The 27,706-nt window shown below is 40.9% G+C and overlaps 1 protein-coding gene and 1 long non-coding RNA gene across 11 annotated transcripts in view; one reads left to right on the forward strand and one right to left on the reverse strand.

The window, feature by feature from the left end:
• The window catches only part of NRIP1 (nuclear receptor interacting protein 1), an 895,475-nt gene that overhangs the window by 74,369 nt on the left and 793,400 nt on the right, over positions 1–27,706 (reverse strand). For 4 of the 10 annotated variants that reach the window (XR_007509085.1, XR_007509084.1, XM_049824880.1 and 1 more), the window contains exon 2: positions 5,366–5,383. The gene's annotated coding sequence lies outside the window, so the exon portion shown is untranslated. Of the gene's footprint in view, positions 1–4,211; positions 4,307–5,365; positions 5,778–6,103; positions 10,533–27,706 lie in introns of those variants that run through there. The other 6 variants (XM_049824881.1, XM_049824877.1, XM_049824878.1 and 3 more) reach the window with 4 other exon arrangements.
• On the forward strand, positions 4,284–13,732 carry LOC126049085 (uncharacterized). The gene is made up of 3 exons (XR_007509088.1): positions 4,284–4,355; positions 11,307–11,373; positions 12,570–13,732. It is a non-coding gene; the product is annotated as an uncharacterized LOC126049085 (long non-coding RNA).

Here is a 27,706-nt window from a genome sequence, read left to right on the forward strand (position 1 = left end):
CCAAAACTTCACGTCTGGATCACTTGCTTTGCACACCTTATAGTTTTTTTGAACACTGATTTGTTTCATATTCTGAACTGCTGAAAGTGGGATAGGTGATGACATGAAAACCACCAACACGACAAGCTCCTGGGGCAAGAATCATCATTTCTTTCTACCTCTACTTTCTACATCACTGAAAAAGCCTTTTCAGTTTCTCTTCCCACTCCATTTTCATGGTGGGGTGGTGCACAGAGAATAATTAGAAAGCCCGTAGCTGAATATCTTAAATGTTCGCTATGAAAAAAAATCAGCATCAGAGCAGCGGTACCAACCTAGCACCAAGGAGAACAAAACCACTGTTCTTCTGCGAGCAAGACATACTACTTATGACACATTTCAACATAGAAATTCATTAAACGCTTTTTGGGGCAAATTAAATACTCTCTTATTTGTTTTCAAATAATAGTTCAGGTCAAGACTGAAACACATTTTACACCTAGTGTGGAGAGTTTTGAGCAGGGAAGACATAGAACACTCAATATGAGATCCTGCAAGCGTCTTCAATCTTTACTTCTAACAGGGTTCTTTTATATGATTCCTATAACATATGCCTACTGGTCATTCTCTTATTGGTTACATGATAAAAAGTTACATTTACATACTCCACCTACTTGCGGTTACAGACTACTTATTTTTACATTTCTTCAACCACAACTTCTCTTCACAAAGTTCCTTATTTTCGCCAAGGACACTGCGTCCTTGAGTGTCATTGGTTGCTGCTGTCTTGTCTCAGAAAAAATCTTCTTGTTCGCACAACGCCTCCATAGACTTGTGACCTTGTTCTATTAACCATTCCTCAACAACCTAGCACCCAATCTCTCTCATGGTGACTCCCTCACACCTTTCTTTCTCGAGAGGAGGAAGAGCAGCCCATCAGAAGTCTTCCCCAACACTGAGCTGCTTTTCTACACTAAACTCAACCTCTTCAGAAACCAGTGACTAACAAAATATCTGTAGCTTCTGCTTTTAATCTGATTTTGTCTATGAGCAAAATTGGTTTTCCTCTGCTAAAGACAATGGTATTTAGAAATAAGTGGTATGAAAACAGAGTTCCTCTCAAGACAGGCAATTAAACTGGAGCAACAAGCTCCAGTAACAATTTAAGTATGAGAAGACTATGCCAGGAGGGGTTTGACCCGAACTAGGATGGCTAGCAACTGCTTCTTCCCCTTTCTACACATGAATATTTATTTACGTGAGTCTTAGTTCCTATTCTCCTTCTTCAACCATCAAGCCAAGTGACCCGAAACAGACAGCCAAATAAATTACCAAATTAATTCAAGTGCTAAATAGGTCCGGTAACATTTCCAAGTATCTGAAATAAATAATCCAGAAACACTAAAATGTAGGCATTCATCTTTACCAAAAGAATCCCTCTGCCTGCTTTTCCTGAGGCAGATCTTCCCATCTGAGAATGCAAGAAAGTTTTTGTGATCACAGATGTCCACTGAAAGTACCGCCTGCCAACCATAGCACGTTGTTTTCCAATTCAGTATTTTCGAATGCACCTAGCAAAACCCTAATACCATAATATCCCAAAGCAATGCCACAAGCCTTTTAAATACTTTCCTTATAACTTCCCTCACATTTGCCATAGGCAGGCCAGTGCAGTTCAGACAGCTACTGCTCTTATCGTTTTGGCCTGTTGGCAGGAAGAGCGAGCAAACCACAAATACTGTTACCATTAACCTTTTTGTCTCTAGTTTAAGACTGTTTAGACAGACTGTCAAGTTTATGTTTTTTATCTTTTTTTGTACATTTGTGGATATTCTTTCATACCTTTTCCTCCTGTCCAGGCTTCATTCCCTACCTACATTATCTTGCCACTTGCCTGTCATTAAACACCTTCTAAGCAGTAACAATTTATACTTCAAAATTTGCACTTCTTGTCCCAAACGGGTGTTTAACCTTTTTCAATCCATCGGATAGTTATCCCATTTACCCCACCTATTGCTCCTCACCCAGCAGCAGGGGATCAGCCCGGCTGAGCCCAGCCTCCCCCCGCCCACAGGCCCCACGCATGGGATGTCGGACACCAAAGCCCCACTCGCAAAGGGGCTTCTGCCCCCCATCAGGCGCCCAGCTGGAAACCCTGTGTTCTCCCCAGTCTCTCTTCTGGACGCCCTCCACTCCCTACACTTTCAGACAGGAAAAAAGCCACAGGCCATTTGGGTTCTGAGGTTCAAGCAAGTTCTGAAGAGCTATTCTAAAATTAATGAAATGTTACAGTCTTCACGTCTTCTCCGATAGCCCTGCAAGGAGGTGTCAAGCACAACCCTTGAGCAAGGCAGCTGACTGGGAAATGCAACTCCCTGGCTTTGCCTCGGGCAAGTTTATACATACGCTCGGCACAACGCAAAACATCGTTTATCTTTTAATATACTGATGTCCCGCACTATCACTGGTAAAATTAACAGTGCTCTCACTGCTAACAATACAGCTGGTATTACAGAAACCTTTTGCCACTGTTCAAAGACAGAAAAATAAAGTTAGCTCTGAAAAGACAAAATAAGCTTTAAGCAAAGAAGCCTTTGTCAATTCTTTTAAATCAATCCCACACTAAGCAAAACTTACAGGCAAATATGATCACCATAAAGTTAATTCATGTTTGAGTTCTAACCTTTACTGAATCACTTAAGAAAAAAAAAAAATTTCCTTGGTGCCTTTTACAGAACAGATTCACCCTAACACAGCTATCAAACACCACAGGTGATTCAGCCAGCATTTAAATCACCTATTTAAGTTTACAATATAAAAACATCACTTCACTTTTACTTCTTTATCAACACAGCCTTTATGACTGTAATAAATGTTAGTTATTTTATTTTCCTCCTATTTTGATTAGCACATCTTTCACTTTAGAAAAAGAAACAAGTTCAGGGAGCAGAGAGGAAGAGCACATTTTCATCTGGTAATTTTCTACCTCAAGACTAATAGAAAAAAAAAAATCCATTCAGTACAGTTTGGCATTTGACAGCATCTTGTAGTCTATGCACACGGGGTCTACAAGAATCTGAAAACCACTGACAGCTCTCCCTCATTAGATAACTTGGAACTGTAGGCCACTCTAACTGGAGGTCAGATTTCACCCCTACCTGAAACACGCAGTCACTACTTGTCACCTCTACCATCCCACTCAACAGTAAATGTACACGTATGCATTTCACTCATGACAAACTTGCTGTCTTGCTTTGGAGTCAACATCAACTCTATCTCGAGAGACCACTGATAAAATAACAAGTCAGACAAGTTTGAGAAGACACTTGCCCCAGGCAGCAGAAGCCCCAAACCTGCCTGAACATCGTTCTCAAGGAGAACTTTTGCTCTCCACGGTATCAAGTCTTGCTGCCTGTATAGCAACAATTACTCAGATGCTATTAAAACAGACTTTAACCACAAGATATCCTCAGCTCAGAAAGCTTTTGTCACATGACATCTTAACGTGTCACTTTCTAGTGTGCTCAGTCGGCCCCAGAAACAGTAAATCACATTTGAATATTAAAGATAAATGTTTTCCACCACTCACTCGGGGATACACCACCCCCCTTCCACAAGTGACTGCTTCCTCCCCATGGGTCTTCACAGACTAGATTCGCACTCTTTGTTAAATAAAGCTTTACGGTATCTCTGAACATTTATAGTGCCATGACTCAGTTAAATTATAATCAGCCTGTGAGCTATCAGACCCTGTAGGCAGGCAGACAGGCCCCCTTAAAATAAAAAAATAAATTAAAAAAAAAAATTAAAAAAAGGAATAGTATAGTCTCCAGATTCCAGAGGTAAGGCAGAAGGGGAAAACTTCGACTTCAGCTTTCCTATCAGCACCGCAATCCCAAAGCCAGAAATCCCACCATTTTTTCAACATTTTCAACACGTGTCAAGCATTTTAGCTGAATTCTTCTTTAAATTAAAAACCTAATAAATCATCAGAATCCACGATACAGGAGAAGAAAAAGAGAGGTGCTGCACAAACACAAAGCTGTCCCTTACTTTGCCTACACTACGTTTCTTTAGGTTTCACCACCTTCCAACTTAGTCACTGACACTTAGGAAGAACAGCTTCCAACACCACGTTCCGTAGAGAAAAAGGGGGGGGGGGGGGGGGGGGGGGAATCACCTTTAAAGGGCTTCAGGGACACAAAAACACGTCTGGAAAAGTAACAAATAACCTTTTAGTCTAGAAAGGAAACAGCGACGTCCCTCAGGAGCCCGAAGCGATGAGAAGGCATCTTTGGGGGAAGCAGGGAGCCAGCGTGTGCCACCAACGAGAGGCGGTGGAAAAGGCACCCAAGGCACCGGCTGCCCGCTCGCAGGTAGCGGGGGGGGGGGGGGGGGGGGGGGGCCAGGCAGTAACAAACAGTCGGGGGAGGGGGGGGGGGTGGGCAGAAGAGGGAAGCGTGGCCTTGCCCGCAGCTGCTGTGAAAGCAGCCGGGCGGCGGGAGGCGGCGGGCGAGGCCGCGGCCGGCGGGGCCGGGTCTCTCCGCACCCCCGGGCGGCCGCCGCAGCCGCTGCGCACCAAGCTTGCGGCTCTGTAAATAATTCAGGCGCACACCGGGCGGCGGCGGAGGTGGGGGTGCCCCTCCGAAACGGGGACCGAGGGAGGCTTGCAGCCAGCGCTCGGGAAAACGCTAGCGGGTCTCGGGGGTGAAGACGAGTAACTTTTCCGGCCCTGCAGCTCACCCAAACCCACCCTGGCCAGGCAAACTTTCGGCTCCCACAGCCGGTGGGGGGGGGGGGGGGGGGAAGGTGTGTGCCGGAGGGACGGCCGTCACCGGAAACGGCCCCCGCCGCCGCGGCCGCCCCCGCGCCGGGCTCACCCCGGCATTGTTCCCCGCCCGCCGCCCGCCAGCGCGGCCCCGGCCCGCCCCGCTCGGCCATTTCCCCCGCCAGCCACCACGGCTGCCGGCGGAAGAGCGCCGCACTCACCCCGCAGCGGGCCCGCGCACGGCTCCCCCTCCCTCCCTCCCTCCCCCCCCCCCACCGCGGCGGCGGCGGTGGCTCCTCCCGGGCGGGCTGCCCGGTGCCCGCCGGCCGGCCTCGCCGCCGGGAGAGGCTCCGGCGGCGGACCCCCGCGCAGGCAGCGGGCACGCGCGCTGGCCCGGCCCAGCGGCCACAGCAGGCGACGGCCAGTCCCGGCGCGGAGGTCCGGGGAGCGGCGGCGGCGGCGGCGGCGGCTCCCGAAGCCGAGACGGGCGGCTGGGTCCCCCAGCTGGAGGGGAGAACAGGGCAGGACGCGCCGCGCCGCCTCTCCCACCCCCCCCACCCCACCCCCCCGCCGCCGCGTCCGTCCGTCCGTACCCCCCGCCCGGCCCCGCACACATACACGGCGAGCTCCGCTCCGCTCCGCACCCCTCCGCGCTCGGGGCTCTGCTGCAATGCCTGTGAGGCTGACTTTCAAAGCCTAACCCGCAGCCGCGATCCTCCCCGCCTTCCACCTCGCCCGCCGCGGCGCAGCCCGGCCCCTCCCCGCGCCGCGCCATTCATCTCTCCAGCCAAGTTTCTTAACCCTTTTCTAACCCCCGGCGAGGGGAGGGGAGAGGAGGGGAGGCCGGGCCGGGCCGGGCCGGGCCGGGCGGAGCGGGGGGCGCGCCCCGCACCGTGTGGGGACGGACGGCGGCTGCGGAGGAGGTCGCCGCTAAACGCGTCGCACGTACGCAAGCCGCGTCGCCTCCTGCCCTCTCTAATTAATCTAACTGAAGGCGCAGGGCCCCCGGGAAACAAACTTACGAGCGATAGCACCGGAGGACCCGTATTTAATGAAAACAGCAGTGGCTTAGAAATAACACCTTTTTTTTTTTTTTTTTTTTTTTTTTTTTCTTGGGCTCGCTTAGAATAACGGGGGGGGGGGGGGGGGGGGGGGGCTTTCAGCCCTGTTTTCCGCCTTTTCTCCGAAAAACACGCACTAGAAACTTCCCCCCCCCCCCCCTTCCCCCCCCCCCTTGAACGAAAAGGCTCCCGCCAGCGCACGACGGCCGCCCCGGCACCTGCGGCTGCTCCCGGGAGGGCCCTGCGGACCGGGCCGGCCCCGCCTGCCCTCACGGCTCCCGGCGCGTCTCCTTACCCCTCGGCCTCGGCCTCCCAGGCCGGGCGGCGCGGGGATGGTGACCGCGCCCGGGAGAGGGGAGCAGCCCTCCCGCCTTCAGCCGGGGCGCCCGGCGGTCCCTGTGCTAGCGGAGGGGCGCGGGGGAGGGCCCCGGCTCCCAGACTGCCCGCCCCCGCGGAAGCCGTTGGAGAATCGGGGGCGCAGTGGCTGGTCGGAGCCGTGCCGTTTTGCCCACGTGGCGGTAAACACAGTTTGGGAGGAAAACCGGCCGTGGGCAGAGCTTGCGAGAAGAGTCAGCCCTCCATTTTGGTAGGCGGCATCCCCACAACCTCTGCTGCCAGGAACTGTGTTATACGTCAAGTTGTTCTTTAGACTTCATCCCCATCAGAGGAGAGAGTACCCAGAGGCACATGCTGAACTTGGCTGCGTAGGCGAAGCTACAAAGCACGTGTGACCTTCATCGCACCTTCTGTGTGCCTGTGTTTAACAAATGTCTCGACACTTGGCACGGTGTTCCCCAAATGCTTTACAGAGCACTTCGTGATACTTCTAGAAGCTAAGGGCTGAGAAAGGAGAAGCAAATTTGTTCACGAGGCGCTTATAAATCGTGGGATAATAACTGCGTTACCATATGCCAACATTTTAGTTCTAAAACTCGGGTAAAATAATTACAAATGGTATATTCGAGCATTTTTTCAGCAGAAGACTAGTATTGTTAAAGAATGCCCAAATTTCCACTCCAGAGAAAAGCATAGGGGAGTCAAAAAGCCAAATATTTTAACCTAGAGATACCATGAATGAAAGTAGATGCAGGAATGTTAAGCAAAACCTCTTTCACTTTGGAATGTACGGATTGTGTACAGGCTTACAGCGGAGCTAATAATGTATTACTTGACCTAATTTTTTAAGCCAATGAAAGATTTAGGTTAACTTCATCGTCATGTGTTTTTAACCGCTTTTTTTCCAGAAACAGCAGCATTTTCTAAAGCTACTGCATGTCACAGTGTCTATACAACGGTCTTTTTTTGAGAGCATTAAGTCCCGTAATAGAGCCTGACCATGCTTCCATTAAAACAGCAAGTTTTGCTCTGCATTTCCATAGTAGGCTCATTAGCAAATTCTGATTGTAAAGAAATGATCTTTATTTTTTTTTATTTCACAAAGAATCTTTATCTCAAAAATTTTTCAATGCTAAGCAGCTGAATTATCTAGGGAAAAGGAATTTTTCTCATTACTGCAGCAATTTAGCTGCTATTTCAATCAAGAGTGCCTTGTAGTAGAGACCTCTTTCATTCTTAACCTTAGGGAACATATTGCATAGACAAGAGACCTACAAAATGAGGAATCTTGGACAAGTAACAGAAAAAATGCGCATGTGGAATATTTGTTAAAATGATCGTTGTTGGGTAACATACAGTTGCCTGAGGACACACGTTTCAATACGATACAATCAACTGAGACTAAGCAACACAATGTATGGATTTAGCAGGTTATTTCCAACACTTAATATTCACATCACACTGAACTGTGCCACTTGCTCATATTTGCTTAAACTATGAGAATTCAAACAATATACAAAATAAATACTCTGTACAAGTAAAGGAAGAATTCCAGCACACAGTGAAATCAGTCTCTTAGGAAGTATGAAATACTGATGTGTGTTTGTTGGTTCTTCCTGTGCAGTTTTCAGCCAAACCTAAACACACACTCGCCAAGCATAGAAGATGAGTATCTACCGATGTACCTACCGATCTACCATCTGTGGGGTGGTGTCTATACCTTTACTTTGTTATAGACATCGCAAAAGGGGACATTTTTTCAATTTTTTTCTTCAAGGGGAATTCATCACTATAAGATGTCTGTAAATGCAAGGCCAATTATGACAGGAAAACATCAACTACCTTTGGATCAGTCTTGGAAGAGAAAAACACATTTATAGATGTTGTATTAGAACTCATTCCCAGAATTGCAAGCAGTTATTGGAGGGCTCTTGGTACCGTACTTTGGTAATATCAGTGAACCACTTTATAGTTATAAAAATACATAATAATACACAGCCACCCCCCACCCACTCCTCCACTCCCCCCCAACACACCCCTCTTTACAATTGCTGACCAGAAGTCTCAAAGACAGAAAGGTATCGTTTTGATCTAGTAGGAGTTCTATCAAAATATAATTGTGATACTGACATTCTTGAAGTACAAAATTAATCTGCGTGACCATTTAAAAATGGTTAAATAAATTGTTGATGTACCTGCAACTTTTTATCACTTTGATGAGTACAATAATGTGTTTTAAAATTATGAACAAAGCTACAGTTCCAGTAACAAACATTATCTTTGTCTTTAGCTTGCTGAAGTAAAACATATAGGTCTGTGCCATGTGGTAACAAGACATGTATTATTTTCAAAAAGAAAATTAAAATGCCGTTACGTGATTCCCAAACATTTTTAAGCTAACGCTAGCCTATTTTTAAATCACATAAAGCGCTTTGAAGAGCTTGGGAGAACTACAGCTGCTCTTATTTTGATTTTCCTTTGAGGCTATCTCAGCCTCTCAAAAAACTAACAGCTCTGAAACTACCTTTTTCAATCAAAATAATTAAGACCTTGCTTTATGGCGTCCAATCGTGATATGAAAGGCTTAGGACGTGGTCGAGAAGCTAGCTGGCTTTACAGAAATTCATTTCCAGACTAAATCTTCCTCTAAAATAGTTTGTCAGCCTTACATAGACAAATAATGAAATTCCACCCTTGACTCAGCCTGGTTCAATTCATGTAATATGTCAGATTACCCACTATTTCGGAGGTGCCTTCACAGAGGATTAAATCACCTAGTATTCCAGAATTTATGCAGGCAGACCAAATAAATTTTTAAAAAATTAAAAAAAAGAAAAAGAATCATTATGATTCTTATTTATTCAGTAATTGACTTCAGAGGAGGTTTGCCTAAATAAATGATAATCATGTTACAGTGTTCCTCCATAAATCTGAACTAGTAAGGTGGAAAGGTCTGACTTTCTTCAGGAGTCCTGCCTAGGACTAACTGGAATCAATGGGAACCCTCTGAGTGTTACCAGAGGAAAAGCTGGTCGAGGGCAAGGGTTTCTGCAGGGTGTACCACAGCGCATATCCTGTTTTGTTCATGACAGCAGCAAGTCTGCAACTGTTGGAGGTGGAGTTGAATTACACAATAACATGTGCAGGGAAGAGTGATATACTCTTTATATAACTGAAAGATACCAAGAGTACATACCGCTTGTTACTTTATCTACCTACATTTAAAAAGATGAAGGTATTTGTATGCATACATAACTGATATCATTCCCTACCGGAGTTGTTTTCTGCCTTTTTCTTTATTATTTTTTTTATTACACAGTTTACTTATATTTTTACAAGTACTTCAAAGGAGGTCATCTGAGAGAAATGTACCCTCAGTGCCTCGAGTTCTTTTTTTTTCTGCATTATTTGAAAGTAGACTTAAGATTGTGACTATTTGATCTAAGAGTAATAAGCAAAGGACCAGATGCTAGAGCCTTTTCAATTACAAAAACATTTAAAAACAGCTGTACCATATAAACTCTCATGGAGGAATCATATGCTTGCAGCATCTGGTGAGTTTTGGCCATGCCTCTAGCACGCTGTATCTGTTCTGAGGCATGAGCTAGGGTGAGGCTTACTTTCCCATACGCATTTTTGGGGTGGGGGTGTGCAATTTTTGACCATAGACAGGAACTAACACCTTGGGTCTCTGGTGTCAGGAAATAAACCCTACTTTCAGCCCCTGTAACACCTTTCATGGAAGAATCAAAGGGGCGTATGCTAAGTTGATATGACTACTGTATACTGATTGTTAATATTTTACCAGAATAGAATACTGGTGGTTTTAGCCAGAAGAACACATCCTGTACTTGTGAATCTTCTGCAAATTCATCCCACTCGCACAAATAAACATAAAAAAATATACTTATGAGAACGTTGCTCTGATGAGTCATATTCCTGATAGCTTGAAAGCCTGTCCAGAAAGTAACCAGGGTGGAGTCACTACTTCCAAACTGACATGAGAAAGTACCAGTAAAGCAGGTATAACACTATGAAAATACTGTTACTACTTGTGGGTCGACAAATGATGCAAAGATAATGTTTGGGAAGGTTATATGTATGCAGCCAAAACCATTCAGAACATGCATATTCCTTTCAGACTTCGTATTTTCCCCTTTTCTTTCACAAAGATGTTCCCTATATCGGCAATAACAGATTGAATGAGGACTGAAGCGTCGTGCCCTCTCTCACACTCCGCATTTGGAAGATAGTCTCAGCAGCAGTATTGTTTCACAGCCCCATTTCTCTGGCTGGCTATCATAAAATCTGGATAACCCTTTGTCATGGTTCTCATGATGACACAAGCTATGTTGTTGAAACAGTACGTTCTAAAATAAAATGAACAGTTCGTACAAATTATACATACGGTGATCTGGCAGCCAGTACCACACTGCAAATGAATAAAGTTCTGGAAAGGACCATTAGGAACCAGCTAAAAAAAATGAAGCTAAAGTGCCCTGTGTTTGCCTTTCAGAATAACACAGGTACTGGGCAAATGTTTCACAATATATGAACACTTTAATTACATATTAAAATTGTAATAATGTTCTTTAGTACAAATGATCTTATGTGCTCTGACTCAAGTAAATGAAACTACTGTGTTAAGCTAAACTGTGTATCTCATGTGTTTTTATTAAATATATTTACATCCCCACATATTAGCTTATGAATAAGAGAACCTTTGATGGAAAGCCAATAATATGAAATACAAGTGATTTTAATACACTTAGGCTATAGTTCTACCCATCCACTAACTTGGAACATTTACTTGAGTTACATTAAGTAGAAGTTTTCATTTCTTTATTCTTTTTCTACTTTTATAAGAAAAATTAAAAATAATAGCTTATTTTATTTAACAACAAACAAAAGGAAAACAAGCAAGTCCTGATTTATTTTATCTGATTTCAGTTAGAGTGTAAAGTAAATACCAAATTTGTAATATGGCACAGGGTACCTTACTTCAGCCAGCTCAGCCCTCATACCTCAGAAGAATGGATGTTTTATTGATGAAATAATACAATACCAGTGTCTTGAATGCCACGGTAGCATCTTTTCCATTTGTCTATAATTTTTTTTTTTTCTAAATTGCTGATTGTTTTCTTTCTTTTTTTCATTGTTAGAGTTGGAGGGAGTGGTGAAGGGAAGAGGTTGGCCTCAGAAGATTACTGGAATCCAAAAGTACTAAAGGTCTTTATGATTTTCTTGTTTTATAATGAAAAGAAAAAGATATTATTTTGGAAAAACCTACACTTAACAATTTTCACAAATGCACAAAAACATATCGGAAAGAGAAAGAGCATGGACTACTACCCAACATTTCCTAACATCACTCATGAAGGCCCTCAGAAAAGTAACACCTAAGAAATTCTGAAAAAAAATCTGGCTGCTTTGCCTATGTACCTAAAAGGTTACTGTTTGGAAAACATGGTCCCCGTTCTGACGATTAAATATTCTCAAAAAAATTGGCACTTAACTACCTAACGTCACAAATGTAGTCACAAGTGATTACTGCTTCTGTTTACCTACAGATGCCTAATGGGAAAATCCACTTAAATTGTGTATCAAAAAACTTAAGGAACCCAAATCACTGGGCCATGTAAACTTAGATATGTTTCCGCTTGATTGTATTTTATGTGATTAGTTTATCAGAATCACATTAGCTATACTTTTATAACTGATCCAACTATATATCTTTGCATATGTTTATTAGCATACAAATATCTAGATTTTATTAGGAGACAGTGGGTTCACTAAATGTTAGATATATAACAAATCCAGCTTTGATGCTGTTGATCATCATACCAGTATTTTACGTGTGACATAAAGCTGGCAGAGGCATAGGAGTGATTCCACTCACCATAAACCAGATAGCAACAGTTATGTTCACATAAGTTACGTCCCCTCTTAGAGCTGGGAAATTTCTCATGCCACTTTTTGCATATGTTTTAGAAAACTGACTACTCAAGATTGCTCTTGTTTTGAAAACCACGGAGTAGGAATGTGGGAATACTTCCATATATAAACAGCAGATGCTATAACCTGTTTCTATATATGTAATTCTAATTTTGAAATAATTGCATCTCTTTTTTCTTGTCTGATACATAATAAAAGAAAAAAAGTGAAAGTATTTTCTGTGGAGGAGAAAATTCATTCTGAATTTTGATGACTTAGCACTTGTGTCTCTGTGTTAACGTTCTTCGTTTGAACAGCATCCATTTTGCTGCATTACAATGGCCAAAACAACTTTAAATTTTAGAGTAAACGCTTGAGTGGAGAAAAAAAAAATACATTTTGTGAATAGTTTGAAAGTTTTGTTTCATGTTTATTCGGACTGAGAAGCAACATTTTAAGTCCTCCAATATTATTATAATTATTTCCCACAGTACAGTTCATTTGGGAAGCCAGGACCTTAATGTAGTCTTGATAAAATACTCCAAGAAGCCTGAACTTGGAAGACGCTCTTACAGAGGGAGGAGTAGTTTGTACTCTTAGGGATTCCTGCTTCTCACTTCCTCCCCCATCTGAGGAATCAGATGGTCAAGCAGCAGGAAAAAGAAATATTTCAAAAGTTTTCATGTTGAATTTTGTCTAACCTGATGCTGTGCCTACTCTCTTGTTTTGTTTTGTTGTTTTGTTATTTTGTTTAAGCAGAATACTCTCATCTCATACAAAATACAAATGGATCCATGTTTTTCTGATACACTCTATTTAAAATTACTCCATTCCCTAAAATACTTTCTTTAATGTAAATGACACTGTAACTCTTGATACATCAGTTCTTTAATATTATTGCTAACTTTCTAAATAGGACGGTAAAGACTCATGTGACTCCTTACAGGTATCTTCTAAAATATGTTACATTCTATATGCCTTATAACTCTTAAATATTTTACTGGCTGGGAACATTGTCTACCAGCAGAAATGTACAAAAAAGGTTACTTGAAAAAATGTATTTGAAAAAAAGGTGTCTGTGTGGTTTGTCTAGAGCAGATTTAAACTCTTAAAAAGGTGATCACTAGTCAAAATTATTTAACAAATAATTAATAAACAGTTAAATTTGCCAGGTCGACAGAATATAAATTAATTAAATCCATAAACATTTCTTCACCTCTCCCAGGCCACTTTATGTACTAGTTATTTGTAATATTCTACTTATGCTATCTGTTTGATGTTGCTCATATGGATGCTTAAAGCAAGCTAATAAATGAAGCAAAAATTCAAATGAATTCTTGGCCTTTTGAAACAAATAGTTTCATGTGTTTTCCAGAGTTATTTCTTCAACTGTAAATAGATTTTGTTCATTGCCTTTCTATAAAGAAGAGGCAGAAACAATTTACTGTCTTATGACTCTCACTATTCTCTACCGAAATTCTCTTTCCCAGTATCAGAGATCTACTCCGAATCCAGTAATAAGTTGTACTTGGATTTATGAGTAAAACATAGTGTAAATCAAGACGTGAAGACATGTAATTCTGTTTTCTGTGACTCATCTGCTTCTTCCCAGTTCCACCTTCATATAAAAAAAAAAAAAAATCTTTTTTTTTTTTTTTTTAAATTGTGGGGTAAATTGCATGGTCTGGACCATGCAAAAGAGGAGGATAGTCAACCTTTCCTCCTATTGCACAACTGTTCTCTTCCTTAGAAGTTTTCATTCCTTCCTTCCCGTATCTCTTCACTGAGAGCTGAAGTATCAGTGAACATTTTCAACATTTTCCGATCCTGCTAGAATGTTTCTGGTAGAAAAATCTGTAAACCAGAAGAAAAAAGTAACCTGTTGAAGGTTTTCTCAAATTCTTAAAGATTGATAAAAATCGGATTTGCAGAATGTTTCACCCAATTATTATGATTAATCATCTTTTTCTTGTCTCTTCTGGGGTTAAATTAAAAACAGTAACAATAAGCATTATTTAGTTGCTGGAATCCAAAACAAAGCAAGAGATGCAACACCAGGAGATGCATACACCAGGATGCACAAATTCTGTTTGTTGTGTTGAAAAAAGAGCTATATTGATACACAGAAAGCATAAAATCCCTGCATGAATTACTATCTTATTTTACATCCCCATAATCCACCATCAACAAAGGACAGATTTGCCATTGGCTTCAGTGAGTATGGAAGCAAATTCTGTATTTTGGGTGGGCTTTTTACTTTTTAAAATTTTCAGCAAGACAGCAATGAGACGTAACCTTCTAAAGACAGGTTCTCATTCTCCAGCTACTCTAATTTTGCTAGATCTCGATGTTCTTCTTGAATGCCTGAGGGACTTTATCTTCCTGTTTGGCACAGTTCTAAATTGGCTTAAATCATATTTATCCAACAGTTACCTGCATTATATTTTCAAGGGTAATTTGTGTTCTTCTCCTAGAGCATTTATTTCTCAGGCTCTGTAGGGTTCCATTTTGGCTCCATTCTTACTCGGCAATCCAAAGCTGCCTGTGCGCAGGGCTGTTCATTGGCGTGATGCTGGGTTTCATTTCTATGCCGACAAGACACAGGTCTATTTGTCAACCAAACCAGCAATTTCAAACTATGCTATTACCATATTGACAAGCTGGTGACTGTAAAAGCCTCTATGAGCACCAATTTTCTTCAGTTAAAATCAGACAAAACTGAGCTGTTCATGGCTGGCTCTTGCCATCAACCCAAACCCACTTGAACTTCTAACCCATCTTTAAAATTCAACCCAGGTTCACTGGCTAAAAAACCTTATGTCATTTTTGTTTGCAAGCTCTTCTTTCAGTATTGCAGTCAAAAGATTAAGGCTTCCTATTATTAGTTGAAGTAAATGTGCTTTGCTTATTGCTCATTCATGCTTTTATGTTCCCTAGACTAGATTATTTTAATGCCCAGCTTGTTGATCCACCGATGAGACCAATTATCACGTTTCATCTTGTATAGCAAGTTCTTTTTTCCAGGGCAATGTATTGTACAGACTAATGCATGTTTCATACGTGCTGTTCTCTCACGGTGGCTACTGATACACCACAAAATCTATTTAAGCTATTACTGCTCTTGCCCTATGAAGTTTTCCCTGAACTTCGATTTCTTACTAAGAGATATTTGTCAGGGGGCTGATCCTACCCAGTTAAGTTAAGCTTTATCACTGACTTCAGAAAACATGAGCTGTAAACCCACGTGGCCTCTACTCATGTTCTTAAAGCTATTGCATGCACACTTGGGTGATGGCTTTCTGCTCATAACTATGTATTTTTCAGAAAGAGTTGGTGTATCCCAACTGGCAGATTCAGAAGCGCTTTGCAGCTCCTGAGTCCAGGTGCTCGTGTACTATGGCTATATCCTACAGATTGAAATGAAACATAGGTATACACACTATTTATTTGCAAACTGATTTTCTTCTGAAGGAAACCCTCATGTGCGACCTCCCTTCCATCAGGTTGATGAGAGGACTAGGACTGTCAGAGGCAGTCTGGGCTGCTGTGCCTGGCGATGGTCTGAGTATGCCACAAGCTGCACAAGATTCGCATTGTTTTCTGAGGAGTTCTGGCTTGTGAAGGTGTTTTGTCTGTCAGCTGCCATGGATTAAGGAGCTGTTTAATTTTAGTTTGGTCCTTGTAGTCATTTGTAAGAATTTTCACTAAGCACTCTTTACTATTAACTAATAAATAAATAACCCCAAAGCCCACCCTGGCAAACAAACAACAGCAGCCTGTTTTTATTCAGGCAAACTTATTCAAACAAGTTCCTTACTTCTTGGGTGGTGCTACTGAAGTCAGTGAAAATTCACTGTAGCAAAACATACGATAACCTAAGTCAGCAGCAGTTGGGTGGCAAAGTCGCTAGCCCACTTTACTGGCCTTCCTGATGGCATGCATTTCTGCTGGACAGTTGATTACTGATTCTTGTGGTTGCTCAGGTTTGCACACTCGGGTATGGTTGTACTGATCTGAGGCGGGATCTAGCTTTAGGACTAACACATTTTATTATTTGTCCAATATGTTCTTAAGAGAAAAAAAAAAAAAAAAAAAAAGGAAAACTTTAAGAGTTTTATCCCCAGGATTTGGCTTTTAAATGACCAGAAATTAAACCTACCAGAATAATGTTACTAGAACCTTTCCCAAGAACAGAGAAATTAGAAAGTGAGTAATGGGGAAAGGGAGGAATTATGACTATCTAGCCACTGACAGTGAAGGTAATTTCAGAACAGACTGCAAAACACTTGTTTATAGAAAGTCCTTACAAGGGCAAGAGTTGCCACACAAAGGAGTACCACTGTTTAAAAGAAAAAGACCAGTTGTAGAACCCCTAAAATTGTAGTAGCTAAGAATAGGGTCCTACAGGGATTATACTGAAGATTAAAATACTTTGGCTCTAGTGACTGCTGTAATGAGAATACATATGGAGATAAACTGACAGGGCTGAAAAGTATTTAATTTAGATGACAGCCTACAAAAATTAATGTGAAAATGAGAATTGCTTAGAGGTAATAGATTGAGGGTACAAGATTCATTTTTTAAGTGTTAACCTTTTACATGACAGTGTGATACTGTAATTAAAACGGCAACATTCTTTGTTTGGGGAATTTATTTTACATTCTAATTGCTTTGTAGTTCCTAGGTTAGAAATTTTTTCAAGCAGTTTCTGACTGACAGAAGTCAAGGATTTTTCACAGCAGTATGATGGAATGAATGAGCTTCATTGTACTGAGCAAAAGATTAAGCAGCAGCTTGTTTTAATTGTCATGATTAAATTAAACTATTCTTGAATATTAATATTTGTTCTGGTCCATGTTGAATATGAACATGGAAATTCAATGAATTTCTTTCTAGTAACCTGATCCTTAAGAACTTGCCCCAAACCTTGAGCCGCTTTGATGTTCAAAGGGTTTGGCTGAGATCAGAGAGGAGAAGAAAAAGAACGGGGACCTCTTCACAATATCTTTACCTTTGAAGTCTCAGGTTAAAAGTACTATTACTGTTTGCTTAAACAAGCGAGAGAATGAAGGATAAGATCATGAATTATAATAACAGAGAAATGACAAATGTTTTGCATGAAGTACATTTACTTGTCAGGAGAGAGAACATTCTTCTAGCAGATTTCCAAAGAGATTGGCGGTTTGTAGAGAGTCAATTATAGGGAAGGAAGAGATGTATCATTGTACTTTGTTTTTAACTGTTTAAGTGGAAATAAAGAATTCATTTGGAATTTTTCCCTTTGTTTTCCTCTACATTTCATACTAGTGGTAGTAAACATGCACATTATCCAACTGTCAACAAATCCCCTAGAGTCAAGCCTGGAACAGTACATCCCACATTTCCCCCATGAAAGTCTTTCATGAAAGCTCCTCTGTCATTCAAAATCATACTATTCCCTCCTCTATTTATTTCTAAGTGTCACTCAGCTCCATTCCACCAGCTTGGAAAAACGTCAAGAACTTTTATCTTCAGAGTCAGTTGCCAGTTCTGTTTAGTGAACAAGCCAGCAGGGGCCTCTGGTGTCATCAATGCAGCTCAGTCAGTGCCCCTCTCTTTAGGGATGGAGTATATCGTTATCCCAATGGCTGGACAGAAAAAGATGCATTTTTAGAATAGTTCTCAGGGAGCAGTTACTGAAAATCTCCTCCCTTGAGACAGTCTATTGGCAACAAGTTTTGCTGCTGTGACATGAGGTATTGCATCAAGGCCCAATCCTGTCACAAAGTTAGTGGGAAACATGCCATTCTTTTCAAGTGAAGTCAACAGGATTAGTGTAAAAAATCAGAGCTAAAAAATATACCTTGCATCTACAAATGCAAATAGAAAGTCATGTCACAAGTGGGAATGTCATTTTATGTCTGTTTTCAGAATCCAGCTTTGTTTCAAACCAGAATAAGCCGCTTCCCCAAATTTAAAATTTACACTAAAGAAAATGGACATGTTATTTTCATACTATAGCATTTCCATTCTTGGTTTTGGGGGTGTTTATTTAAGTATGCATCTTAAAAGAAGTCAAGGACAGACTGTTTCAGTGTTGGATTTTTTTTTTTTTTCCTCCTAAAACACCCCACTTTTTTTAGTTTCCTCTAAAACAAGGCATAGACATTGTAGAGATTTTAATTTTTTAACAAAATGATTTTCTGATAGAAAACAGTTTACTTTAAACTTTTCCTTAACCAGCTCTAGCAGGCTCTTTTAATTACCAACAGACACATTACACAGCTGTGCTAGAAAACATTACTTAACCTGCTCAGCTTGAATGGAGAATTTCTCTTGTTGTCAGACCAACAGCCTCTTGACTGCACTAACAGGTAACAGTTAGTTCCACTGTATTGGCAAGTAGACTTTTCCTATACAGAAATAACATGGTGCTGGGATATTGTATTTTTCTTTTAATGTAAGTAAGTGTTGGTTCATTTTTTCATAGAATATTATCATACTTGGCAATACTGGATTTAATTCCTCTTAAAATGACAGAACTGAATTGTCATCATTTTTAATGGGTAAAATCTATGCAGTTCGTCTGAGGTGCTGTAAAATTAATCAGAAATTAGACTGTAAAATTAATAGGCCTATATTCTATATAATGCTCTTTTATAAATCTGGAACTGTAGCAGATTTGGAATTTCACATACGGTACAACTAAGCAGTGGTGGAATCTTCAGTTTAAACAAATAACCGGTGAAATAACTGGTACACTGTGCTAAAGCGTTAGCGGCTGTGTTTTACTTTGAGGAGTAGGGTACCAAATCCATTAATTCCACGCCTGGGCTTTCATTTGAGTGTAGTTCCATACCGCAGCTCTAAGCCACGGGATAACCCCCCTGGTTTATTTTTATGCGGCAAAGGTTAAGGATGGCTGTAGGACACTGGTTTTGACCACGCAGCCCTTGTGTGCGGATATCCAGGTGACAGGAGGGCAGTGCTAACCCATCCCCTTTATCTGGAGAGGAATAACAGGGAAAAACGGACAGGAGAGGCATGAGGCAAGCTGAGGAAGGAGCCAGTGTACGGCCTTTCCTTAGCAGCACCACTGAGAAAAAGGGGAGCACAGCCAGCGGCTCCCCGGCACTGTGGGAAGGGAGGTGGGTGACGGGTGTCAGCATCTCCTCCCTCCCTGGGCTTTGCCCACGTACACACACAGAGGCACAGAGCCCGAGCCAAAGTCTCCCACGCCCCGAAAGCAATATAGGACAACCCTAAGCGGGACTCCTCAGGGTTTTCCTCCCCATCGCAGCAGCAGGAGGGTGAGAGGGTGCGTGTGTTCGTGTCCCCTCCGCTCGCAGCAGAAGCGGGCTACCTGACTAAACGTATGGAATGTGATGTAACGCCATGGGAACGGCTGCTGTTGACGGTGAACGATGGAAAGGTGGCAATAAGCAGATAGCTAACCTTACTTCCCTGCGCTGAAATGATTCACTTCTCATGGTAATTTGCACCATTTTAACTCAGAGTACCTCCCACGTAATGATTATACAGTGTTACTATAAAACCTCAGGGTTCATCTGCAGAAACATTTCTTATGCCGGAGTTCTCTATGGAGACATACTTATAAAAACTGGTATGAGGGGAAGATTAAATAGATAAGAGCATAAAAACAGATTATAGAATAAATACAGTCTTGTAGATCAGTTCAGCTGGGAGGCAGGAGCTTACACTACCGATTCTCCTACCGACTCCTGTAATAGTGGACAAATTGCTTCGTCTCTTTGCGCTTCAGTTTCCGATTTGAAAGTAGGGTAATGCCTTTTTCAACTCTTTCTCTGCCTTATCTAAGCACGCTGTAATACAGCAGGAATACTTTCATTAGAGACATTAGCACTCTGTCTAGCCTATGGAATCTGGATCTCAGGTTAGTCTTCTAACTCAGAACAAATAATTATGAACGTATAAGCATGTTTCCTTTCGGTTTTGGTTTGTATTCTGTTTTCTTGCAGATCCTGCTGTTCATTCCATCTCTATGTCCATCCCAAAAGGCAAAGATCAGTGTTTGCCAAGAGCAAAACCTCAAAATCAGTCGAGAAGTAATTTTTATCTTTTGGTTTTTTAACAACCCGATGAGAACACAGCACAGTGAAAAAGAGATTTTTTTTAAAATCTAGTTTTAAAAAAAAATCTTTAGTAGTATTTCTTTATATTAATAAAGCCATTCACCGAAGTAATCTTGCCTTACACCATTAGTGCATGGCAATGCAAAACAAGGTAAAAACCTTTGAAAAAGTACGTAAAGGAATATATCTGTAACAAGGAATACACTGTCTATCGTAACTGCACATTTAAGTGGCCTCTGCTTTATCAGTGACAATTCAGAGCGACGGTGCTTGGCTTAATGCTGTCATCTTGTAGCTACTATTCTAGAAATTGTAGTTGTACAATTTTCAGAGAGAGCAATTTCATGAAGTTAATTGTGTAACATTGTTTATGAATTTAAGCCACACAATTAATATATTATTCACAGGCATGCATAATGGACTCTTTGTATTAAATGATGGTTTAAGAAAAAATGTAACTGATTTTGGAACTACAATGATTGATTTATGAGGTAAAATTAAAAGCACTAAGTATGTATTACTTGGCTACTCACCAGCTAAGTGGATGGGGGTAGTATAAAAAATATCTTTATATAACTAACTGCAATGTATGAATATCAAGGAATCAGAGAAATTGCTTAAAGTGAAGCAAGAGGATTAACCTAGAAGTAAATGGTGAAGATTTAAGAAAGGCAATTGGCTATCAAGGGAAACTGGGCAAGAATTAGATGTTCTTGCCTGTAAAAATCTTCTCTGATGTAAGGCAATGGAAGCTTTATTCTTTGAAATTTTAAAACATCTGGGTCAAACAATATCAAATTGAAAGACAGCACTCCAGTAACATCTCATTAATATCTTGCTTTTTAACTAATGGTGGGACTTTAAATGAAATGCTACCCAATATGAATAATGGAAACTACCTACCTCTAATGAAGAAGGGACCTCTGTGGTACCAAGGGATCTGACTTCTTGGTACTTACCAAGAAGTACTGGAAGTACTTTCCATTTTTAAGTAAGTCATTTTAAAAAAACAAACGGATGTCATTACACATGGTGAATGTCACATGAGTTCATGGGCAGTTCCATTAAAGAGCTTTACACCAAGTAAAAATTCTCAGTTTAGATAAAAGCTATGCCCTACTGTTCTGCTCTAGGTTTTTATACTAACAAATTTTACCTGAACAACAAACTGAAGAAGTCACTTGTTTTATTTCACCAGATTTCTTTCTCTGAACTGGTATTTTAACAAAAGTATGTAAAATCATATTAATGTACATGACCAGTTTGGAGGAAATACACCAAAGCAATACACAAAACTTGCTTCTTTCACCATCTTCTTCGCTTACACTAAGCAAAGGAGAGTCTGAATTCACCATTAGCTGAATTCTACAAAGAATCTGCTATCCCTTATTTGCGCTAGCCTGCTTCAGAAAAAATAAATAAATATGCATTCCCATGAAAATTACTGTAGTAAAGGACAGTTCCTCTTGTCAAAGGGCACAAGGAGATGGGTTTAGCAAGCATGTTTGTATAATTTAATAAAAAAGTTAATCTAAGTGTCTCCATACTGATGTCTTGATTTAAGCTCTGAAATTAAGGAAGCTTCACATTTCTATGAAACAGCCATGAACAGCAGGTTTTAATATGATTTGCTTTTAGGCTAAAACAAAATAACAAGTACACTTTTCCTAGATTGACAACTGTCACATATTTTGACGTAGAAGAAGGACAGATGAATCATACTTTGGTTTTAGATGCCTAACTTCATAAAAAATACTACAAAGCAAAAACATTGCATCAACATGGAGCTTTTTATCCCTGAATTGCTGATGAGCAAAGTTAAATAAAACCCACCCAGATCTTGTGATTTTTACTTTCTGTTGAGAATGTGCATATAAATGTCTATGTTACATAATCTTTGTGTATAAACAATGTAACATATAGAGTATATGTAAAAGCAGTTTTATTTTCACTCAGATCCACATTACTGCCTATTCCATATTACTTGTAGCTGATGAAGTATTAAGTTAAGTTCATTTTACAACTCAGCTTTGTATTCATTCTCCATTAATTCTCCTGCCAAAGCATTGTGACCCTTCTTCCACCTGAACATTAACACACATTATAAGCTTCAGTTATTCCTCTTTCATCTGGAAATTTTCCTTCATACTTTGTCAACTTTATATCTCATATTTTCATTGAGTTTCAGTCACGAGACTGTAACAGGTCTTAGTGGCTACGTTTGAGTGTATGTTTACACTCTTATGTCGTGTGATGGAATGACATTATGAACTCCCAGAAGACAAAACAGACTACACGTACAGTATGCCAATAATCTTTATAATATTTCATATAAAAATGAAATGGAAGTTCATAATACTCTGACACTATTGCCTTTTCTGGTGTAATTTACAGGACTTGTAGCCACCACTTTGAAATTTGTATATACGCTATCAGTTCTGTTCACCCGCTCCACTGGCTGAGGTATGATTATATTCTCCCCAAAGAAAGAATGGCCATTAAGCACAATATGATAACTAATGGAAAGGAGAAGTTCACGTTTAGCAAAATACTAATAGAAGCCCAGGTTACAAATAGATAGTCATAAAAAATAACTTATCTGCTAGATTTCATTTGTTATTGAATAAATTAGAGTACAGTCTACTAGACGTGACCTGGTGGCCTTCTAGGATTACAGATTAGAGCATGGGCTATTCAGCCCAAAGGTTAGGGCCCGTGTCCAGAACTGGGAAAGGAGCCGAATGTTCATGGCCAAAAATCAGGAACCAGAAAGTCAAACCAAGGGTCAGCAGCCCGAGCTGGGAATAAGCATCTGCACAGGAATCACAAGCTGTAAATCAGAAACCCACAAGAAGAAATCACAATCGCAGGGCACAGTGCAGAGGTGGCTCTGAAAATGTACGGTACAACATGCAAAAGGATGCGCTGGGGTTCTGCCTCAGAGACCTGCTTCTGAGTCACTGGCTCCAAACTGCAGAGAAACTGATTTACTACTACAGAAGGCGGCCTTATCCCAGATTAGCAATACAGAGGGTAATGTGAAGATAAGGCAGTTGGTACATCTGTGCGATTGGTACATGCAGTATGTGTTTGCTCTCATCACGCTACAAATGGGACAGCCATCTACCAGCCCAGTGCAGGTAGATACATGGTCTGCATTGGCTGACAGGCACAGTTACTAGCAGAGAGAATTCCCCCTAGTTTCTCATAAACCCAACAGCCAGCTGTAGTAGTAGAGAATAAGTGCATATTATAATCTCCATCTCTGCATCTTACAACAGACTCTGGGCTAAACATGTTCATTTTTGATGCTTTTGATTTTGAGAGGAGGTACTGAGGACCTGAAGGGGGGGGGAGCTTAAAAACCTCTTGGCATAAGAAAGATTAATATTCACATACCTTACACATAGCTACAAGAATATCCAAATGACTAGTAAAACAAGTGCCAATAGAAGATTATTGTGTTGCATCAAGATAACTGCAGCCGCAGAAAATTTTTCCATGAAAAATACAGCAAATTAGCCAACCTTCTACTCTTCCAAACTGTCTGGGTGTTGAGAGGGATGGAAACTCTTCTCTCAGTTTCATACCTGTAGGTAGATTAATAGAAGGCTACCATTTCTGCTGCTGCTGACCCAGCAAGTTCCAGAGGCATTACACCCACATACCACTTTTAAATTGGGTACTAACATGCAACTTCTGAATCTGGTAAAAGCAGGAATGAATTAAAACAAACAGATCAAAGTTGCACCAGTATGAATCTTTAAGAGTTTTGATAAGCCTTTGACCTTCCCACAGCTTTTTCTTAGTATCATTGCAGAGAGCAGTGCCAAATGGTCGGACTGGCCTTCCACCTGTAATTTTGTACGCATGAAGCAGCAGCGGAGGAAGGTTGTATGCAACAGGACCTGGTGTGAAAAATAAGATCAAAAGCTAAAGAATAAATCATGGCCTCTTGGATTTCCCCAACGAAAAGTTGTCTTTACCTTGGACTGACACCTTCGTCCTGCCAAGTCAGAGGCCTTTACTTTGCTGGACTACTGGGACACAGGAAAGGGCAGCTCTCCGTCCTCGTACAGATCGTGCAAGGACTAGGAGAAATGAAGGCCCTGCACCCTCAGGGACGCAGTAACTCCCATGAGTCCTTGCAAACGCATCTGGTTTGTGCCTGGCTGTGGGCCAAGAGTTCTTGTCGGCATTACATTAGCATGCGAGTTTGGAGCTTGTGTTGGTGAGATGCGTAGGCGTGGTTTGGTAGGCGTGTGAGGGAATGGTGATGGACAGACATTGCTGTCTCTACTACTTGGGCATGCAGTTCTTGTTGAAAGGGGCAGCTGTGAGGTACGTCTCTATGAGAAGAAAGGTGGAATGGGCCACGAGCTTCTCCCTGCCCACGCCTACAGCTCTGCTCAAGCAAGTTTTGGAGCCACTGGTTCAGAAGTGCTGCACATCCCTGGACTGTAGTGTTCTCCGCTACGACAGTGCGGCTCCTTACCATAACAGGCCTCATTAAACTCTTCTAAATGGTTAAATCTAGCTTAGGTATATAAGGTAATTTAAGAATAAGAATTTAAATATTCAAATAGTGTGCAGTGGGTCAGCCCACCAAGACTTTTCTTAGAAAAAATCATGTTGAGGATTTTGCTATGACCTCACCCTGTTTTTCTATGTGAAAGAAAAATATTGTCTGACTTCTTTCATAGCATATTCTACATCTTATTGACAAATCACTTATGACACTAATTTATTAGCATAAAAATATTACTACACTCAAGACAGCCTGCTTTGATTTACTACATCAGGGTTTTTCATATGCCAAGGTCCTATCATCTCTGCTTGATCATTAAAAGTCCCTTGGCTTTTTTTTTTTTTTTTTTTTTTGGCGCAACAGAAGAGTTTTGCCCTTTTGCCTTGGCTAAAATCCTGATTATGGGAATGGCTTTGGAGCTCAACGGAAGATTCACTGCTTAAGTGATGCTTAAGAAATACAGGATGGGTTTTTCAGAACCACCTTCTTTACACTAGCTCCTTCCCACAAAAGTCAATGGCAAAGTAGGGAAAACAAAGGGAACATAAACACAGAAAAGTAAAATCTAATGACAATTAGGGACAAGATGCTTAAACTACAACATTGTTTTTATCCTGCTTATGTGACAACTACCTGTGTTACATGCAAAGGGAAGGAATGCAACTAAATAGATATATTCCTTTTGCATACACGTAGTGTTTCAGGGGTTGATATCTGCTTGGTTTTGTGAAAACGTCAACACCATGTTACAGAAGCTGGACCGTACCCAGAGGCACCTTGCTGAATTCCACAGGAGACGAGACATGAAAAAAGGTAGGAATTAAAGTATTTTTGCCAGCATCATTATATTACGAGGAAGATGGCTGGCTAGTTCGTAAGCTGCTGTTCCAGGGTTTTTCCTCTCTTCCGCAGGGCTGGCCTCCCCTCCACCAGCTTCGTTTCACTACAGCAGTCATGCACAACCAGTGACTGACTACAGTCAAAGTAAGCAAGCCCTGAATTGCTAATATTCCAGCCTACAAGAGTCCATTCAGAAAACATTTTAAAGTCAGAAAACTGAGACTAAAATTAAAACTTACATGCTATCCTTCACATAAATTGATTTGGTGTTTTGTAAAAGAAATCAAAGTCTCATTGACCTAAAGCTTGTGGCTTAGATGAAATCCATGAAAAATCAATTGGCTTATATTTAAGTCAAGGATCTTTTTCTGGAAAAAGAAAAAATACATCTTAACACATAACTGAAGATAAGCAATTATTTTATCTTGTCTACACTTCTTCAGCCAATAATAACTGAAACCAAATAAGCCAAAACAATTTCACTATTATGAAAAAATGAGCTATCTAAATGGGATATGAATTTAAAAAATCAGACACATTTTTAAATCTTTCATGCTTTTTCAGGGATTTTTTATATACATTTTTCAGCAAATGCTATTTTAGCCATAGCAATAAATGTGAACACCTGTTGTTTGTGCAATGTGTACCTACCAGTCTCTCGGCCAGACTAGATCATGCTATATTTCCAAAGAGTATGTTCTTATTTTGTCTGAAAAGTAAATAGTTCATCTGCTTACAAGGAAGCAAGTTTGCTTGTGAACACAGGAAGTAAAAGCATGGTGATGTTATATATTCAGCATAAAAAACAGCACAAAGTTTTGAAATATAAAGAAATACCTCAAAATAGTATATAGGTCTAAGCTCAATTCATGTAAATAAGCAAAAGCTAATTAGCGATCATTTAAGTCGCATTACGGAACATACCCTACACATGCAGGCACACACCTTAAAAGCTGCGAGGAGTAGTACACTGGCTCCTTTTTGATCTTCACACTGCTCACCAGCACAGCTGATAATGTACTGAAACGCCCATATGTTTTCCCTTCCCTCTCCCTCTCCAACAGATATGAAAGCATGGTATATACCCAGCTGCATCAAACTCTCATTCAGAAACAAAATCTTTAACAGGAACTTCGTATAGGTATATATCAAAAAGTCAGCACATCTCATCATCACATATGCCATGCATTAGAAAGCTTATTCTGCCCTAGGATTGCTGAGATACTTGGCAAGACAGCCAGCCAGTCTCTCTGTCTCCCTGATGGCGTCTGCATTGCTGCAGATTTGTCATGTAATTCATTGAGCTGAACTTAGCACATAAATTTTCAGTTATGACTAAAAAGTTAGGAAATTCTCCACAGATGAAAACTACATGTCCATACTGGTAGTCAAGCAGGGAGCACTTTGGGGAATGAGAGCAGGAACAAAGGATCAATCCCACAGTGTGAGAGTGACTTACAGAAAGGAAGAATAAGCTAAAAGAAACACTGGCAAGAAATAAACCTTTTGTTAACTCTTGAAGACCCTTCTACGTCCATTCATTTTCCAATCCAAATGTCATTCAATATTTAAATCACTCCCACCTTAGGTGCCAGTCTATTGAGATTTTTTTGAGAACTGAGATCCCTTCTACCACAATCTCAAGCTTCTACCACAATCTGAACTTTGACTTTAAAACCAGCATCTCCACAATAAACCACAGAGCTCCATCCTTAACTATGGGAAACCAGAGCCCAGATCCAGACAAGATCATGCAGAACCTTCCCCTTAACACAGAAGCAATACAAATCTGTGTTTTCATATGAAATCTCGTGTCAGACAGGAGGACCAAAAGGAACAAGGTCCTTCCATAATAAAGACTTGAACCTTTCACCAATATTATGCCATAATTAACAGGTTGTAGGCAAATTTGATGATTTTACTCAGTTTTTTCTTAGAAAAGCATTTTCAGTCGTTATTTTACATAGGGTAGGCCATGCCGTAGGACTGAAGCGCAAAAACCTGAGGTTCTTGCCAGTGAAAGATTGGATGGAAGGAGAAACCCAGTACTGTTTGAACAACACTTTTGAAGAAGTTTGTCAAAGTCCTTACATAGCAAATGTACACATACCTATAAAAATAACTCCATTTTAATTCACTCCTTTCTTCTAATTTTGAAACAATGTGT

This window comes from Accipiter gentilis, chromosome 21 (assembly GCF_929443795.1).
Source record: "Accipiter gentilis chromosome 21, bAccGen1.1, whole genome shotgun sequence".
Lineage (NCBI taxonomy): Eukaryota > Metazoa > Chordata > Aves > Accipitriformes > Accipitridae > Astur > Astur gentilis.